Source organism: Arachis hypogaea, chromosome 8 (genome assembly GCF_003086295.3).
Source record: "Arachis hypogaea cultivar Tifrunner chromosome 8, arahy.Tifrunner.gnm2.J5K5, whole genome shotgun sequence".
NCBI classification, from domain to species: domain Eukaryota; kingdom Viridiplantae; phylum Streptophyta; class Magnoliopsida; order Fabales; family Fabaceae; genus Arachis; species Arachis hypogaea.
Window position 1 is genome coordinate 48,986,899 of NC_092043.1, and position 20,284 is coordinate 49,007,182.

Here is a 20,284-nt window from a genome sequence, read left to right on the forward strand (position 1 = left end):
TCAAACAGAGGCAGTAAGTAGAAGAGAAAGCAGAAGATGCAGAAGCACTCAAGCAAATCCAGAAGAAGCAGAAGCACCCAAGCAAACCCAGAAGAAGCAGAAGCACCCAAGCAAACCCAGAAGCAGCGGCGAAGCGGCAAGGAGCAGCGGCGAGGCGGCGAGAAGCAGTGGCGAGAACGCAGCGGTGCAGAAGCCGAGGCTCTCTCCCTTGCTTGCGACGGCGACAGCGATAGCAGCTCCAAGCTTCGCCGGCGCCGTTCCCCTCCCCCCTTCCCCTTCCCCCTTTCCCTCCCCTCCCCTCCCCCTTCGTATACCCTTTTCCTTCCCCCCCTCCCCCGACGCGTTTTCTTTCCCCCTCCTCCCAACACGTTTTCTTTTATTTTTTTAAAATTTTATAACTTTTTTATTAAAATAAATAGGGGTAGTTTAAGAATAATATAAAAAAAATTATTAAAAAGGATGATTTTAATACGAAAAAAAAACGTTAAGAACGATTTTAAATCGAAAATTAGATGAGGGATGGTTTCGATTCTCAACCTCAACGTTAGGAACCAAAATCATACTTACCCCATCTTATTACCACCACCTTCATTCTTTTTTTTTTTAATTCAGATTTGACATTAATTAATTGCATATAGAGTCAATTCTTTTTCTAGTATATTTTTTAGATGATGATCAATCCATGCCATCAAACATTACTTTTCTTATGAAATCTAAGAATGGTTGTATATTGATAGCTAAAAATGGAGAAAGTAATATTGAAGGTAGGATTGGTAGGAAAGTGAAAGAGAAAAAGAAAAAGATGAATAATAATGAGAGAAGAAGGAACAAAATTTACCCACAATAGAATAGGATAAAAAAGAGAAAAAATGTAATTAGAGAGAGTATTCAATTAGGCTGTGTTTGGTTCATGAATAATGGACACTTGGACAGACATAGATACAAATACATGGATATTAAAAACATAAACACAAAATTTTTAAATTGTTTGATAATTAAATACAAAGATAGAATAATCATATGAAAATATCAATATTACTCTTATCACAAAATACCATTACTATCTTATTTTTTCTTTATTACCGTCTAAACAATCATCACTACCACCACTTCTCTATTACCATTAACAACTCCTACATTAATAAAAAAATTAATCAAAATAAAATAAGACAAGATCTAACAAGCCTTAATCAAAATTCAACTGAATAAAAAATTAAATATACATTTTTCGTTTTCTTGAAGAAAAAAAAATAGAAAACCAAGAGAGGAGATGCAATTAGGAATATAGGTGAAAGTAGAGGTAGAGTGCAATGGTGGAAGTGTTTTTGCAGAGGCGGCGCCAGCAATTCTGACAGAAGTGACGGCACCGGCAGTTTTGCAATTCCAAGAGGTAGCAGTGGTAATGGTGGCGGATCTAGCAAAGACAGCAGCGGTGACCGTTTTTTGAATCTAGGAGAGATAGCGGTGGCGAATCTGGCAGAGAGAGAAAAGAGGCAATGGCTATGGCGGTGATGTGAAAGAGGGACATGGCCATAAAAGAGAGAAAATGGAGGAAGGGACGTGGAGGAAGGATTTTCGGGTTAGAAACACATAATAGAAAAGATAATAAGAGAAAAAAAGGGGGATTAGGATTAGATAAATTAGGGACGTAGTTGAAATTAAAAAAAAAAAAGAATAAAAATATAAAATTTTGTATCTTATAAGTTGTGTCTTAATGTCTCAATTCAAAAGAAAGATACTAAAAATATGTATTTTGTGTATACTTGTATACTACCGTATATTAAAAATTTGTATCTCAACAAATAAATGGTAAACATGTGCCACCGTATTTATATCTTTAGTGTCCAAGAGCACTAACCAAATCCACAGCTTAGCTAAATCTAAACCATCCATATTATTTTTGTATAAAATCGATGGATGCGATTGAGTGTAAGTCATTTAACACTTAAGCAGTTAAACTAGTAGATTAACATATATAACAGTAATAATAAATAAATAAATAAAAAGCGAGGTTAGTGAAAATGTTATTTTTGTTCTCTTAATAAATGATTATGGATTAAAGTTTTACTAATACCAAAAATGTAAATTTAACCTTTTTTATTTTTTTTTATAATTTTTATAATAACTTTTAAGAGAAATGTTGTTTGTACTATTCTTTTTGAGAAAAAACTCTAAACAGTCATTGACAATTATTTCAAAAAATAATAAGGTTCTTAATAAAAAAAATATCCAATTCGGCCTATGAACTTTATTTTTATGGGACTGATTAGCTCCTGTGTCACAAAAAATTAATGTTATTTTTTGGCACAGAAACTAATCAGTCCCAAAAAATAAAGATCAGGGAATGGGTTGGATATTTTTTTTTTTTGTCAAAGATCTCGTTATCCTTTCAAGATAATTGTCAGGAGTCAGGTAAAGTATTTACTCATTTTTTTTATCCCGTGCACTTTGTTATATTATAGAAAATAAACTTTTTATTTTATTTTATTTTTTATCAGTTACTTTTAATATCAAAAGTAAAAAAATGTATACAAGAAATATACACAAAGATAATACATATTACTTTTTTTTATTATTTTGGATTTCTTTGGACTTGTTATTTTGGGAGTGTTGGTCATAGCTTCAACGATGTAACATGAAAAAGATGAAACTACTAATGTAGGCCCAATACTCTTTTTGTGATATGAAAACTTTTTACAGGCCTGGATAACGGTCCTTTTTAAAAACACATATTTTTAAATCGTTGGCCCATAAAAAGTCCAATCTAATCCAATAAAAAAAACTCCACTCCCTCACCTTTAACTTTACTCCCAAATATTACCAAAAAAAAAAAAACTTTACTCCCAAATCCCCAGAATAAGTGTTGTGCTAGTAATTAATGATGTTTTACGCGAATAATAAAGACTCACATAATTCAAGGTTTTCCTTTTATTTTGATGACTTAGTAGGTTATTTGTAAAGGTATTTATGGGTCGGGTTAGTTTGGATTTAGAGTGAAATGAGAATCGAACCAATTAAATTATAATTATTTCGATTTTGTTTTTTTTAATAAATACCCAAAGTCTCAAACTAAACCGAACGGATTGGTTTGATTTAAATAATTGTGTACCCGATTAAATAGAAATTAAAAAATATAATAATTTTATTTTAAAAATCCTGAATGGCAAAAGAAATAGCGGTACTTGAAGAGGTTCAAGAGAATGTGCTTTCAATAACAATGTCTCTGACAGAGTCAATTTTTCTCATTTTTAAAGCTGTGAAACACATAACAGAACAATCAACCGCTCATAATTTTTATACATTTTACAAAATTGAACAGAGAGTAAAAATTGAACAAAAAAACAAAAAAAACTTACCCTAAAAAAATTATAGGGTTGATCTTCAACAACAACGGAATAAGAAAAAATTATGCCCAATTCTCGAATATAATGAATCCATCTAGTCCCAAAACTAAGTTTTTTCAAAATAAACCAAAAAAAATTTTACTTTATTCGGTAATAAGTCTTACTCGTATCTAATTTGATTGCCATTTCAATTTGGAGACGTATCTTCTTGTTTTTCAAATAGTGTATACATTCATGCGCAATCAAAATATTATCAAAAATTAGCCTTTTCTTAAGAAAGACACTCTGATTAAGATTAGTGTTGATCTTCAAAGCTGTCAAAGATTCAAATACTGCTTTCTATTCTCTCTCATTCCAGACTTGAGTTCTTCCTAACAAGCTCATGACAGCATTGAGCAAGAACAAAGGCAGATGACAAAGATGCAGGTTTGAAGCTTCATTGTGCATGCAAGTAATTAATTAGAGAAATTCAAGTATGTCTTGAAAGAATCTAAATGTTGTTATTTTTTATTTCTCTGAAGCTCAAAAATGTGCACTGGTTAGTCAAGTACTTCATATCGTATAAGATGATCAATCTAATTTACTGTGACAACATTTTCTAATTTTTCTTTTTCCCTTAGGTGCCTTGGAAGTGTGAGTTATTGAAGAATTAGTAAGGAAGTTGATGTGCAAATGGGTCGAATGCGGGTACAATTGGAAGATTATGTTAATGAGAATGAAAGTAATTCTGTTAAAGAAAGTGAACACGTGACTAATGCCCCTGAAATTGTGACAACAAGAAAGAGCAAAAGGAGCAAAAAAAATACCTACAAAACTAAAGGATTATATCTTATAGAAGGGGAGAGAGTGTAAGCATTTCTTCTTCTCCTTTCTAGGTCTTTCTCTCCTTCTTATTCTTCTAATTCTTCTTTTCTTTTGTTCTCCAGATGCCACTTGCTTCCATGTGACTTCCATGGATTATTATTAAGCTTCCACCACAACAATTGTTATTACCATTGTGAATTGTTTCTTCTTTTCCTTTTATTTCAGTTATAGAAAACCCAAAAATATTTCAATATCTCTTACCTTCCATTTTAATTCATTCAATAATTTCTTCAAACACTTGTCCTCCATCATTGGTGCTTTCATTACTTCTCGCTATGTCTAACAATTCAGCAGCTCGTTTGACTGATCTTGAAAATAGAATGGAAGTGCTCTTAGCAAGGTCAGAGCGCATTGAACACATAGAAACCTTACTCTCTAATTTACAAGTTCAACTTGAGCATTCTCCTACCTCTTGTGAACAGCATAGTCCCACAACCTCGCACCCTATTTCAGGTGCGTAATGTGAAGTTGGATTTTTCACGTTTTGATGGTCGCGATGTCTTGGGATGGATTTTTCGTGCGGAGCAATTTTTTTATTATTACAACACGCCTGATGAGGATCGCGTTACAATTGCTGCAATTCATATGGATGGCGATGCCGTCCCTTGGTACCAAATGATGCAGTGCGCCAACCCATTCCATTCCTGGCCTTCTCTGGCTCGTGCCTTGGAATCTGAATTTGGTCCATCCCCTTTTGATTGCCCTCGAGCTACATTATTCAAGCTATCTGAAACAACGACAGTAAATGCTTATTACTCTGAGTTCACTTCTCTTGTCAATCGTGTTTTTGGTCTGGCTCCAGATGCTATCCTTGATTGTTTCATCAGTGGTCTTCAACAAGAGATTAAACGGGATGTCTTGGCATTTCACCCTATGACTTTACAACGTGTAGTGTCTCTTGCTCGGCTATTTGAGGAGAAATATGTGCCTGCAAAATCAACTCAGCAACATTCTGGTGTCTATAATAGAGGTTCTTCATCATCTAAACCAAACCAAAGTTCAACAACACCGTTTAGACAAAATTTGCCCCCTTTGTTACCAGCTCCAACAGTTAAAAGCCCCACTAATGCACCTAGACAACATCCATTCAGACGCTTAACTCCAGCGAAAATTCAACAAAAGAGGGAGAAGGGTCTTTGTTTTAATTGCGATGAACGCTTCACTTTAAATCATCGTTGTCCTAACAAACATTTTATGATTTTGCAAGTAGAGGAAGATGAAGAGGGAAACCCTCTAACTGACTTTGTTCTAGATGGACAACCTGCTGTGGATGAACAACCTACTATGGATGAACAACCAATGATTCACCATTTATCCTTACATGCCTTTAAAGGAGGCGATGAATGTGGTACAATTCGTTTTCAGAGCTTTGTGAAAGGTGTTCCAGTACAAGTTCTTATAGATGGAGGCAGTGATGATACATTTATTCAACCTAGAATTGCTAAGTTTCTTGAATTGCCAATCGAGCCAGCTGAGATGCAAATCATGGTGGGTGATGGTGTTTGTCTTCATGTAGAGGGTTTAGTTAACAAAGTGATTCTCAATATTCAGGGCCATACATTGACATTTCCAGCTTTCTTGTTACCAGCAGCAGGTGCAGACCTAATATTGGGGACAACTTGGTTAGGAACTCTTGATGACCATATTCATAATTATCGCACCAAGACCCTTAAATTTTACCATGAAGGTGAATTGATTGCATTGCAAGGGGATCCACAGCAGCAACTTTCTGAGGTTCAGTTTCACCAATTCAAAAGAATGTCTCATACGGGATCGATTGCAGAATTTTATACCTTGCAAAATACTGATATGATGGGGCAAAATGAGGAATTCCACCAATTGCCAGAGAACTTACCTCAGAATTAGTAGTGCTTCTCAAATCTTATTGGCAAATTTTTCAATCACCGGTGGGCTTACCTCCTAATCGAAGCCATGACCATAGTATTCCCTTGTTGGAAGGGGCAAACCCGGTAAAGGTGAAGTCTTATAGATATTCACATAGCCAAAAGGAGTAGATTGAAACAATGGTTAAAGATATGCTACGAGAAAGAATCATTAGGCCAAGTAAGAACCCTTTTTCTTCTCCTGTACTCCTAGTTAGAAAGAAAGATGGTTCATGGCGTTTCTGTACTGATTATAGAGCTCTAAATTATATTACTATTAAGGACTCTTTTCCCATTCTTATTGTTGATGAATTGCATGGTGCATCTTATTTTTCAAAGTTAGATCTTCGGGCTGGTTATCATCAAATCTTGCTCAACCTGGCTGACACTTATAAAACTGCTTTTAGAACTCATCATGGCCATTATGAGTGGTTAGTCATGCCCTTTGCCTTAACCAATGCCCTTGCGACCTTCCAAAGCTTGATGAACACTATTTTCCAGGATGTGTTGAGGAAATTTGTCTTGGTTTTTTTCGATGATGTATTGGTTTACAGTCCTACTTGGTCTGCTCATTTATCTCATTTGGAGACTATATTGCAAATTCTTGTTAAGGAAAAATTATTTGCTAAGTATTTCAAATGTTCCTTTAGTGAAAGGCAAGTTGATTACTTAGGTCACACAATTAATGTAGTTGGTGTTGCTATGGATAGTTCCAAGGTAGAAGCCGTTCTTTCGTGGCCAATTCCGATGAACTTGAAACAATTGAGGGGTTTTCTTGGGCTTACTGGGTATTACCGTCGGTTTATCAAGTCGTATGCTACAATTGCAGCTCCACTTACCGAATTAACAAAGAAGGACAAATTTCTTTGGTCACTAGTTGCTGAGTCTGCATTTAAACAGTTGCAACATGCTCTTACCACTGCTCCTGTACTAGCGTTGCCAGATTTTCAAAAGCCCTTTTGTTTGGAAACTGATGCATCAGGCACTGCTATTGGTACAGTTTTAACTCAAGATGGTCATCTCATTGCCTATTTTTCAAAAAAATTGTCCTCTCGAATGCAAAAACAATCTGCATATATTAGAGAGTTGCATGCGATTATAAAGGCATTATCCAAGTTTCGACATTACTTACTGGGCCACCGTTTCACTATCAAAACCGATCAACGTAGTCTAAAAGAGTTAATAGAGCAAACACTGCAAACCCCGGAGCAGCAAGCATGGCTTCCAAAATTTTTGGGGTATGACTTCACAATTCAGTATAAACTAGGGCGTGAAAATGTCACTGCTGATTCTCTTGGCTAAATGATCTCCGCAAAGCACTTTATGAGGATGCAACGACCATTGAGTTAATGCAGAAATATGCGACACAGCCACACAAACAAGATCCAATTGTTGTAAGAAACGGACTGCTGTTTTGGAAAGAACGATTATATATTCCTACTCCTTTGGTTCCTCGAATTTTACAGGAGTTTCATAACTCACCAACAGGTGGTCACTCTGAAATTGCTAAGACAACAAGTCGCATCAGTTCTCAATTTTATTGGCTCTACATGCATAAAGATATTAAGGACTTTATGCGACATTGCGTGATTTGTCAACAAGCAAAGAGCGAAAATACTCTTTCGGGTGGGCTATTGCAACCCCTGCCGATACCGCAACAGGTTTGGGAGGATATTTCAATGGATTTTATTACAGCCCTTCCACCTTCCAATGGCTTTACTGTGATATTAGTTGTAGTTGATCGTTTGACAAAATATGCTCATTTTATGACGTTAAAGGCTGATTTCTCTAGTAAAAGTGTGGCTGTTTGCTTTGTTGCTAATATTGTTAAATTGCATGGTATGCCTAAGTCCATTGTTTCAGATCGAGACAAAGTATTCATTAGTGCCTTTTGGCAACAGCTATTCAAGTTGCAAGGTACTGTTCTGGCCATGAGTTCAACTTATCATCCGGCCACAGATGGTCAAAGTGAAGTGGTGAATAGATGTGTGGAAATGTATCTCCGTTGTTTCTCTTTTGATCATTCTAAAACCTGGAGCAAACACTTTCCATGGGCTGAATTTTGGTATAACACCAATCATCATAGGAGCATTGGCATGTCACCTTTTAAGGCATTTTATGGTCGTGAACCACCGGGAGTTGCTCGGTATGAACGCTCACCTATTGATCCTCCACAGTTGCAGCAATTATTGTCGGAAAGAGACTCACTTTTGGATAGACTTAAGACTTCGTTGCAGAAATCACAGGCTTACATGAAGTCTCAGGCAGATAAAAGACGTCGAAATGTTAATTTCGATCCCAGAGAGAAAGTGTTGGTTAAGCTACAACCATATCGACAACACTCAGTTGGATTGAGGAAGAACCAGAAATTAGACATCCGATATTTTGGTCCCTTTACGGTGCTTGAAAAGGTGGGACACATTGCCTATAAGCTGGAATTACCTGAGCATTCAAGGATTCATCCTGTTTTTCATGTCTCGGTCCTCAAGAAGTTTCATGATGATTTAAACTATCGATATCTGCCATTTCCTCAAGAAACTTTTGAAGCTGGTCCAATTTTGCATCCTCAAGAGGTATTGGCAACACGCACTATAATAAAGGGTCAGGAATCTATTCCTCAACTCTTGATCCAATGGCAAAATACTCATAGTTCAGAAGCTACTTGGGAGGATGCTTCATATATCAAGAATGCCTTTCTAAACTTCAACCTTGCGGACAAGGTCGAATTTTATGGGGAGGATAATGATGTGCAAATAGGTCAAACACGGGTACAATTGGAAGATTATGTTAATGAGAATGAAAGTAATGCTATTAAAGAAAGTGAACACGTGACTAATGCCCCTGAACATGTGACTAATGCCCCTAAAATTGTGACAAGAAGAACGAGCAAAAGGAGCAAAAAAATACCTACAAAACTAAAGGATTACATCTTATAAAAGGAGAGAGAGTGTAAGCATTTCTTCTTCCCCTTTCTAGGTCTTTCTCTCCTTCTTATTCTTCTAATTCTTCTTTTCTTTTGTTCTCCAGGTGCCACTTGCTTCCATGTGACTTCCGTGGATTATTATTAAGCTTCCACCACAACAATTGTTATTACCATTGTGAATTGTTTCTTCTTTTCCTTTTATTTCAGTTATAGAAAACCCAAAAACATTTCAATATCTCTTACCTTCCATTTTAATTCATTCAGTAATTTCTTCAAACACTTGTCCTCCATCAAAAGTTGAATATTGTTGGAGTCGTCTCGAAATGCATTCATCATTTTTGGTCAATCATATCCGTTAAACTCGAGTGAGACCTGCGTATCGCTTATAATGATAAATTAATGATAGTATATAATAAATTTTAATAAGTATTATATTGTTTAAAAATTAATTTAAATTTTTGTAAACTAATGCTAAATCTAAAAGATATTTTATTTAAAATATTTTGTAGTACAAAAGTATTTAACATTGGAATTGTACAAAATTGTACATTTATTTAAAATAAGTAGAATTATAAAGATATTAAAATAAAATTATACGTAAACTATTACAGAATAAAAAAGCGTATAAATAGTAAAAATAATAAAAGTGTTTTTTTGTAAATTCATTTTAAAAATGTAATAAATATGTTTGTTTTATACTTTTTTATCTAATATAATCATTTAATTTCTAAGTAAATAGGTTCTTCTTCATTTGTTGGTGTAAATATTTTTTATAGACAAATTACACAAACTTTAATAAACCAATTATCTGTTTGTTTGATGATATTGACTAAAAGATGATGTTTCATTTTATAACTTTGAGATATTATAGGTTAGAAATAATTTTTAAAAAATTAGTTAGAGAAAATTGATTGAAAATGAGAATACGAATAATATAATATAAACTTAGAAATCAATTATATGATCATGGTATATTTAAATATATCTAGTAAAAATATTTTGTTGTACTAAATTTGATGTTCGTTAGAAAAATCTTCAAAAATTAGTATAAGAGTTTATGAAATGAAATAATAGTGACAAAAGTCTTATATATAATTATATAATTTATATAATATAATATTTATTACATTTAATTAGTTATTTATATTTCCATTAAAGAATAATAATATTAATAAATTAATTAATGAGGTAAGATTGGCAAAGGTATGATAAATCTGATAGATCAATATCCTAATTTAATAGGTACCCATGAATAAATCTTTTGCATGTTTATATGAAAAGTCCTAATAATTTAAATTCGATGCATTCCATGATAGAAAAAGATAGGTGCTAGACTGATCTTACTGAACCATGGAATGACCAAATTTACAGTCAGTGATTGTTGGAAGAAGCTTTTGTTTAATTGATTTAAATTTGTTAGTATATGGTAAAATCAATTTCATTCTCTGATTATACTTTTTTGCGATGCAGGTATCTTTGTGGTGCACAGAATCATTTAACCTGAAGTCGACACTAGAGGAACATACTCGGTTGATAACTGATGTTCGATTTAGTTCTTCAAACTTTTCATTGGTCAAAATCAAATTATTTTTTAAGTAAAGTTCTATTAGCTTAGATTTAGAAATCAAGTGTCTTTATTGTCAGATTTTTCTTATTATCATCAGTTTAGGTGTTTCTTAAATGGCCATTTGTTCTATTTATCTGATTATTTTGATCCATTTTGAACATTCATATATAGGACATGGTTCAACTGTGATGTCACTAGACTTTCGCCCTAGTAAAGACAACCCTTATTTTCTCTTGTGACAACCCTATTATGAAGATTGCGTTTTGATTTCTTGATTCTATTGTTATCCATTATTTGTCACAGACCTTGTTTGTTCTATCAGGTGCTGATTTCAGGGCCATAATAACCTTGTCCTGTTTGTTGGGAAACTAAACAAAAATTTAAATAAGAACCCGTCTAACAGCGAAAGTATTAAAAATAACTTTTTTCACAACCTGTGTAATTAAATAGCTATACCAAAGATACTCTAAGTAATAAATATAATGGTAGAAATTAAATAATTAGACACTAGAATTTTAATGTTGGAAAACTCCCAAAAGAGGGACAAAAAACTCACGGGACCTAATCTAGTAAAATCTTCTACTATCAAAATAATGGATACACAATTAGTCTTCCTAGTAGCACAGGACATCTCAACAATCAACAAGATACATCATCAAAACTGATGGAATCAACATAAACCCTCCACAAAGTGGGTATCTCAAATCAGATAAAAGAGAAAGCAATACAACTAGCAAATTATATTCTAATTTTCATCTCTACACCAGGAATAACATACTAAAATTTCATAAGAAATATAGCAATTTACCGGTTCAATTGGATAAAAAATGACTTGCCATTTTTTCCCAATTTCTTCTTCTCCCTCGACGCTGAAGCTCTCTGTTTTCTTTCTTTTTTCTTTCAAAAGTGAGAGTCTTAAAAACTCTCTCTCCCTCTCTCGTGGCTTAAAAGCCACTTTCTTTCATTTATTTTTTTATTTGTTTTTAACTTGTGGTCCCACTTAGTTGGGGACCCACTAACAAATCTCCTTTTTACCAATTCAAGTGGGAATAGACTGTTCCACCAAGTCTGCCTTCTCTTAATCATCATATCTGAACCATTATCATAAATATGGATCTTCTTAAGTGTATTGACTTCATCTCAAGCACTTGACGTATCCAATGATACCTCACTTCTATGTGCTTCGATCTGGAATGAAACGTCGGATTCTTGCTAAAATGGATAGCACTCTGACTGTCACAAAATAACACAAGCTTCTCTTGATTGATGCCTAACTCTTGTAGAAATTTCTTCATCCACAAGAGTCCTTAGAAGCTTTAACAGTAGCAATGTATTTTATCTCTGTAGTAGACAAAGCAACACATTTCTAAAGTCGAGATTGCCACGACACAGCTCCCGTTGCAAAAGTCACTATATAACCAGAAGTAGACTTTCTTGAATTAAGATCCCCAACCATATCTGCATCTGTGTAACCATCCAACACAGGTTGACCACTCTCAAAGCATAAACAAAATCTGAAAATACCATTAGGTATCTGAGAATCCACTTCACTGCTTGCCACTGTTCCTTGCCGGATTAGAGAGAAACTGACTAACAACTCTAACGGCATGAGCAATATCCGGCCTAGTGCAAACCATAGCATACGTCAAACTGCCAACTGCAGATGCATATGGAATCTTCTTCATTTCTACTTTCTCGTTCTCACTTGTAGGACATTGCTACGAACTCAACTTGAAATGACTAGCAAGTGGAGTACTAATAGGTTTGGAATTACTCATGCTAAACCTCGCTAAAACCTTCTCAATATACTTTTGTTGTGACAACCACAATTTTTCATTCTTTCTGTCACGAGTGATATTCATGCCAAGAATTTTCTTTGCAGAACCCAAATCCTTCATAGCAAATGATCTGTTCAAATCTTTCTTAAGACTTTCAATCTTCTTAGTGTCATGACCAACAATCAACATGTCATCAACATAGAACAAGAGAATTATAAAATCACCATCAGAGAAATTCTTCACATATACACAATGATCAGAAGAAGTCTTACTATACCCATGACCTTCCATGAAGGAATCAAATTTCGTGTACCACTATCTTGGCGCTTGCTTCAACCCATATAAGCTCTTCTTCAACTTGTATACAAGGTGCTCATTTCCTTTAACCTCAAAACTCTCTAGTTGCTCCATATAAATTTCTTTATCTATGTCACCGTGAAGGAATGCAGTCTTCACATCAAGTTGCTCAACCTCTAAATTCAAGCTAGCTGTCAATCCAAGCACAACTCGAATAGAGGACATCTTCACAACTGGAGAAAAAATCTCCTAAAAAACAATACTTTTCTTTTGCTCAAAGCCTTTCACAACCAATCGAGCTTTGTACCTTGGCCTTGAGACATTTTCATCCGCTTTCAATTTGAACACACATTTATTCTTGAATACTCTTTTACCCTTCGGCATCTTTACCAATTCAAAAGTATGATTCTCATGCAAGGATTTTATTTCTTCTTGCATGGCTTTCAACCAATCTTCCTTATGCTCATCAGACATAGCTTCTTGGTAGCTTTCTGTCTCTCCAATCTCAGTGTTCATCACATACTCGTGAGGAGAGTATTTTTGAGAAGGATGACACTCTATAGTAGATCTTCTCAATTCAGGCTCAACTAGTGGTTCAGGTGAAACTTCAACATCTGGTGGAATTTTTTCATCTGACACCTTAGGTTGAGGTGTAGGTTCATTATGCAAATCATCACCATCATTATCAATTTGTATATCTCCCTCATCAACAAGAGGTCTAGTAGAAGGACCAGGTTCATCATTAGCAGAATGCCTAACAGTTATTGGCTTATCTGTCTTCTCAAGATCTTTAATAGTTTGGTCTTCAAGAAAAATCACATCTCAGCTTCTAATTATCTTCTTGCTCCCCGGATCCTATAATCTGTAATCAAATTCTTCGTAACCATAACCCATGAAGATACACTGCTTTGACTTTCTATCCAATTTGGACCTTTCACCTCTTGGAATGTGAATAAAATCTCTGCAGTCGAACACTCGCAAGTGACTATATAAGACATCTTTCCCTCTCCAAATTTTCTCTGAAACATCACCATTTAGTGAAACTGAAGGAGAAAGGTTGATCAGATATACTGCAGTCCTCATCGCTTCACCCCAAAAGGATTTAGGCAACTTTGCATAAGAGAGCATACACCTGACTCGATCATTGATAGTGCGATTCATTCACTCTGCAACTCCATTATGTTAAGGAGTCTTAGGAACCGTCTTCTCAAACTTGATCCCATGTCCTTTACAATACTCTTCAAATTGACTCCTGTATTCACCATCATTATCTGCTCGAACACATTTCAGTTTCCTTCCTGTTTCTCTTTCAACACTTGCATGAAAGTGTTTGAAGATACCGAGCACCTGGTCTTTAGATTTCAAAACAAAAGCCCACACTTTTCGAGAATAATCATTAATAAAAGTAACAAAGTATGATGCACCATCTAGTGTCTTATCATCCATAGAGCAAACATCAGTGTGAACTAAATTTAGAACATGTGATCTCCTATGAGGTCTAGAACTATGAAATGATACTCTAGCATGCTTTCCAACAAAACAATGAGTATAAATATTTAAAGTTATACCTTTCACGAGAAGTGAGTGCTTCTTGGCTAAGACGTTTAGTCCTTTCTCGCTCAAGTGACCAAGACGTATATGCCGCAAATCAGAAGAGGAATCATCAGCTACATTCACCTCTTCTTTGCACAACTTTACTTGCAACCGGTAGAGAATAGTGAGACTATTGTCTTTTTTAGCAATAATGAGAGCTCCTTTAGTAATCTTGCATTTTTCACTACCAAAGAAAGTGCAATACTCCTCTTGATCCAATGCCTTCACTGAAATAAGATTGAACCGCATATCTGACGCATGCCTAATATTCTTCAACTGCAACTTGCATCCCATGTTAGTTTCAAGCCACATATCACCATACCAATGATATCACACACTTCTTTATCTTCCAATTTGATCTTGCCAAAATTTCTAGCAGTATAATAAGTGAAAAATTCACGCCTCAGAGTAACATGGCATGAGGCACCAGAATTCTTCCAAGTGGAATCATCACAGACAAGATTCACATAATTTTCATCACATGTGATAAGAACATCTTCATAAACAATAGCAGTAGTTTCTTTATCACTATCTTTACCATGTCTTCGTTTCTTCTCCTTGATTGTTCTCTTTTAAAGATCTACAATACCTCTTGATATGCCTTGGCTTGTACTTTCTTCTTGACTTGCTTCGACTCTATGACTTGTCAGAACTGTGAGATTTTTTACTTTGACTTATCCGCCGTGAGTCTGAAACAAGTGCTTCTGACTGGGAGGAAGCATTAATCAAACTTTGCTCTTTTCTTCTGGCTTCTTTATTTAATATGCTCTTTTTAACCATTACTAACGTCAACTTTTCTTTAAGAGCTGAATTAGTCAGTGTTACAACCAGAACTTTCCAACTATCAGACAAAGAGCTCAACAACAACAAGGCTTGCAACTCAACCTTCAAAGTGATTTCATTATTTGTTAGTTGGTTCACCGAATCACCATCTCCTGAAAGGTGCTCAAGTGCTCCGACATTGATTTACCTTCAATATACTTCATATTGACAAGCTTCCTAATTAAGAATGCTTTATTTTGCACATTCTTCCTCTCATATAACTCTTTCAATTTATTCCATATCTTCTCGGCATTTGTTTCGGTATCAACATGTGGATACATGCTAAGATTAAGCCATTGCCTAATCAAAGCAACTGCCTTCTTCCATTCAGTATCGGATTTAGTACCTTTAGATTTATCCCTCTTTACAGGATCATACAAGTCCTTGCTATACAACATATCTTCCATGAGGATCTTCTAAATCGAGTAATTTTGAGAATTCAATTTGACCATATTTGACTCATGAGTATTTTCCTCCATTTAATCAGTAGAGAAATAAACAACCAAAGCTCTGATATTACTTTGTTAGGAAAAACTCAACAAAGGTTCAAACAAGAACATGTCTAACAGCGGAAGTATCAAAATTTTTTTTCCACAATCTGTGCGATTAAATAGCAATACCAAAGATACTCCAAGCAACAAATATAATGGCAGAAATTAAATAATCAGACACCAAAATTTTAACGTGGAAAAACCCCCAAAAGAGGGACGAAAAATCAACGGGACCTAGTCTAGTAAAATCTTCCACTATCAAAATAATGGGTACACAATCAGTCTTCCTAGTAGCACAGGGCATCTCAACAATCAACAAGATACATCATCAAAACTGATGGAATCAACATAAACCCTCCACAAAGTGGGTATCTCAAATCAGACAAAAAAGAAGGCAATACAACTAACAAGTTATATCCTAATGTTCATCTCTATACAAGGGATAACATACTAAAATTTTATAAGAAATAGAACAAGTTTACCAGTTCAATCGGATAAAAAATGATTTGCCATTTTTCCCAATTTCTTTTTCTCCCTCGACGCTGAAGCTCTCTGTTTTCTTTCTTTTTTCTTTCAAAGGTGAGTCTCAAAAACTCTCTCTCCCTCTCTCATGGCTTAAAAGGCACTTTCTTTCATTTATTTTTTTATTTATTTTTAATTTGTGAGTCCCACTTAGTTGGAGATCTACTAACATTAGTGAATAATTCTAAAAAATATCTAGCATTTTTTAGTAATAATCTTCTGAAAAATATCTAACATCTTTTAGTGATGATCTTGTTAGGATACGGACAAATAACTATAGAAATATCTTTTAGTATTCATGAGATCAATATTTACAAATTTTTTAATATATATTTTATATATTATATATAGGTTTTTTTTTGGTGGGATATTTGCATAGGTAACTTGAGAAATTTTAGATATGTTTTGGATTTTGGCTTAGTCCTTCTTATAGCTCATAGTAAAAATACAATCGGTTTGATGAATTTTCATACTTGTCAACTTTAAAATAGAAACACACTAGGGTTTATGCTATGGTGTGGTAATTGGTAAACCTCGGTGCAAATACTGAAATTGAAATAGTAATGATTAATTATAGAAGTATTTGACTTTCATTTTATACTTGTGTATGTCTCTGCGTTATTTTTCTAAATAAACTGTGATTTTTATTTATTATTGTATGCTAATATTTTTTATATATATAAATAATTGATTTGGTGAATAATTTTTTATGTATACGTAATATAATTTTTGTTGGTGGTGTGTTATTTTTGTTTGTTTTGGTCTTCAATTTGACCGTCTTTTTAAATTTTGATAATAAAATTATATATTCTATTTGTTCTTTGTTGAAAATCCCATAATTAGTTTATTTTAGGTTGTTACTTATTATGTTGGGATTTTGTTTTTCTAAAACATTGGGTATTATTTTATTTTGATACTCTTTTTTTTTTCTATCTGTGCATGGGTGTATTGGGAGTGTATACCTATTAAGAAAAAAAAGAAATATTTTTTATAATAATAAATATTTTCAAAATTTATTTTATATAAAGTCATAAATAGAATAACTTTTCATTATGACTACAAATAATGAAAAATAATTATGTTACGATATTCAAGTATTTTTGTCATCTAAGTCTAACTAAGTTAGCCCAAACACAAGAAAAATTACTTTTATTTCAGAGAACGTTTATACACGCACTCAACTAACAAAACGTTATCGTTATCGTCGTTATTGTTATTTTTTTTTTTACGTTTCTCCTTCTTTTTTACATTTTAATTAATATATATTATTTTTCATCCATTATTTTTAATATTAAAAGTAAAAAATGTACCAAAAGAAATATACACAAAGATAATACATATAACATTTTTTTGCGTTCGAACATTCTTTTTTTTATTATTATTATTTTGGGGATTTTTGGACTTGTTATTTTGGGAGTGTTGTTTTTGCGTTTTTGTCATTATGTGTGTTTTAACTGTCATAGCTTCAAAGATGTAACATGAAAAAGATGAATCTACTAATGTAGGCCCAATACTCTTTTTTTGTGATATGAAAACTTTTTAGAGGCCTGGATAACGGCTCTTTTAAAAACAGTTTAGGGTTTTTAAATCGTTGGCCCATAAAATGTCCAATCCAATCCAATCCCAGAAAAAAATCCTCCACACCCTCACTTTTAACTACTCCCAAGTCCCCACAATAGTGTTGTGCTAGTAATTAATGATGTTTTATGCGAATAATAAAGTCTTAGAATGTAACACGGCTCAGGATTCGGTGGTCGCATAACTTTTGGACCACTTAATAGTCCCATTAGAAAATATGTTTTTAGAGTTTTTTTAACAATTGCTATATAGTCTTTGAACTAATTTTAATTACAAATTAATCCCATATATTTTATTTAATTATAAAAATTATTTTTTATTTTATAAATTATTATTTTATCAATTATCTATTATATTTATTAATAATCAAATACAAAAACAACAACCAATTATATTCTCTATTGATCCTAATAAAGTTTTTGGCCATTCCAATCGATTAAAATATTAAATTTGATCTCATGACGTTCGTTCATGGCTTCCAAATCGTGTTTCCTTGAAATTCAATCGATTGAATTGTAACTCAATCGATTGAATTACAGTGTATCACAAAACAATCGATTGAAAGTTGTAAGGTATAATGGTTTTCACTTAAACCAATCGATTGTTTATACTTTCCAATCGAATGAATGCCCAAAAGCAATCGATTGTTTTTGTTACTCAATCGATTGAATTCATGAAAACAACATGAATTTGCCAAATACAATCAATTGGAAAGTGATGACATTGAAGTTTTAGCCAAATTCAATCGATTGGTAATGTAATCCAATCGATTGGAAGGTGATGAAGTTGAATTTTTTGCAAACTTCAATCGATTGGTAATGCTAGCCAATCGATTGAAATGTGTCTTGCACCTATTTCAATCTTGTTATCTTTTTAGAAATTATCTTATTATTCATCTATCTTATCTTTAAAATTTTATCTTCAATTTTTGCTGTTTTATTTTGATGTAGATAAACTAATCTTATCTTTTCCTTAATATTAACATAATTGGTGAATAATCCATCACTAATTATTCAATCCCACCATTGAAATCGTGTATCATTTTCTTTGATTATAAAAAATTTAATTGTTTTTCTTTGGAACATCCATCTACTCAATATCCATTTTTTTTAATTTTTTATCCGTCTATTTAATATCTACTATTTCTTCATTGTTAATCACCGTTGCAGTAATCAGCAAAGGTCCAATCAAATTTTTCATTGTAGTGTTTAAAAAATAAACCATCGTTTTGATTACAAAATCGAGGTCAGTGAATAGAATCTCTAATTTTGCAATTATTCATTTCGATACTTTATTTGTGAAATTAATTGTGTAAGAAAATTTTTTTTATCTTTTATTAATTCACAAAAATTGAGAAATACTAAAAGTAAATAGATGTTATTATTTTTTATTATTAATTAATTAGTTTGTAATCAGGGATGGACCTAGAGGGGGCAAGTAGTGGCCTGGACACCCCAAAATTTTAAGAAACTATACTTATCTATAACAATTTATATTAGGAATACAGAGGGTTTGGTGTCGAATATTTTTTTTCTATTTTACCCCTATGTTTATAATCTAAAACAACATACTCAATCACGTACTCACGTTCTATAAATTTTGCATTAACGTATGACAGAATGATGTAACTGCTCGTTAAGATATTCTTATTGGATGTAAATTATTGTTACAAATATTTTTATTAAGATATGTTTTGAAGGAATAAAAAGATGTGATTTTTTTAATAAATTAAATTATTAAAAAAATTACTTATTATAAAAGAAGTTAAGTATATTTCTTGATTATAAGAATACATATAATTCACTTTTGAATATAATCAAAATAAATATAAATTTATTCAATTTTTTAAAATTTACATTAATTATTAAAAGTATAACATAATGAATGTACTCCTATACAAATTTATTCTTATTTTTGTGCTTTATTTTAATTTTGTTAAAAAAAAGTTTAAATATTATTTACTTTTAATTGGGTAGCATTACTAATCGATTGAAGTTGGCAAAAAATTCAACTTCATCACCTTCCAATCGATTGGATTACATTACCAATCGATTGAATTTGGTTAAAACTTCAAAGTCATCACTTTCCAATCGATTGTATTTGACAAATTCATGTTGTTTTCGTGAATTCAATCGATTGAGTAACAAAAACAATCGATTGTTTTTGGGTATTCATTCAATTGGAAAGTATAAACAATCGATTGGTTTAAGTGAAAATCATTCTACCTTACAACTTTCAATCGATTGTTTTGTGATACACTGTAATTCAATCGATTGAGTTACAATTCAATCGATTGTTTTGATAAACCAATCGATTGAATTTCAAGGAAACATGATTTGGAAGTCATGGACGAACGTCACGAGATCAAATTTAATATTTTAATCGATTGGAATGGCCAAAAACTTTATTAGGATCAATAGAGGATATAATTGGTTGTTGTTTTTGTATTTGATTATTAATAAATATAACAGATAATTGATAAAATAATAATTTATAAAATAAAAAACAATTTTTATAATTAAATAAAATATATGAAATTAATTTGTAATTAAAATTAGTTCAAGAACTATATAACAATTGTTAAAAAAACTCTAAAAATATGTTTTTTAATGGGACCATTAA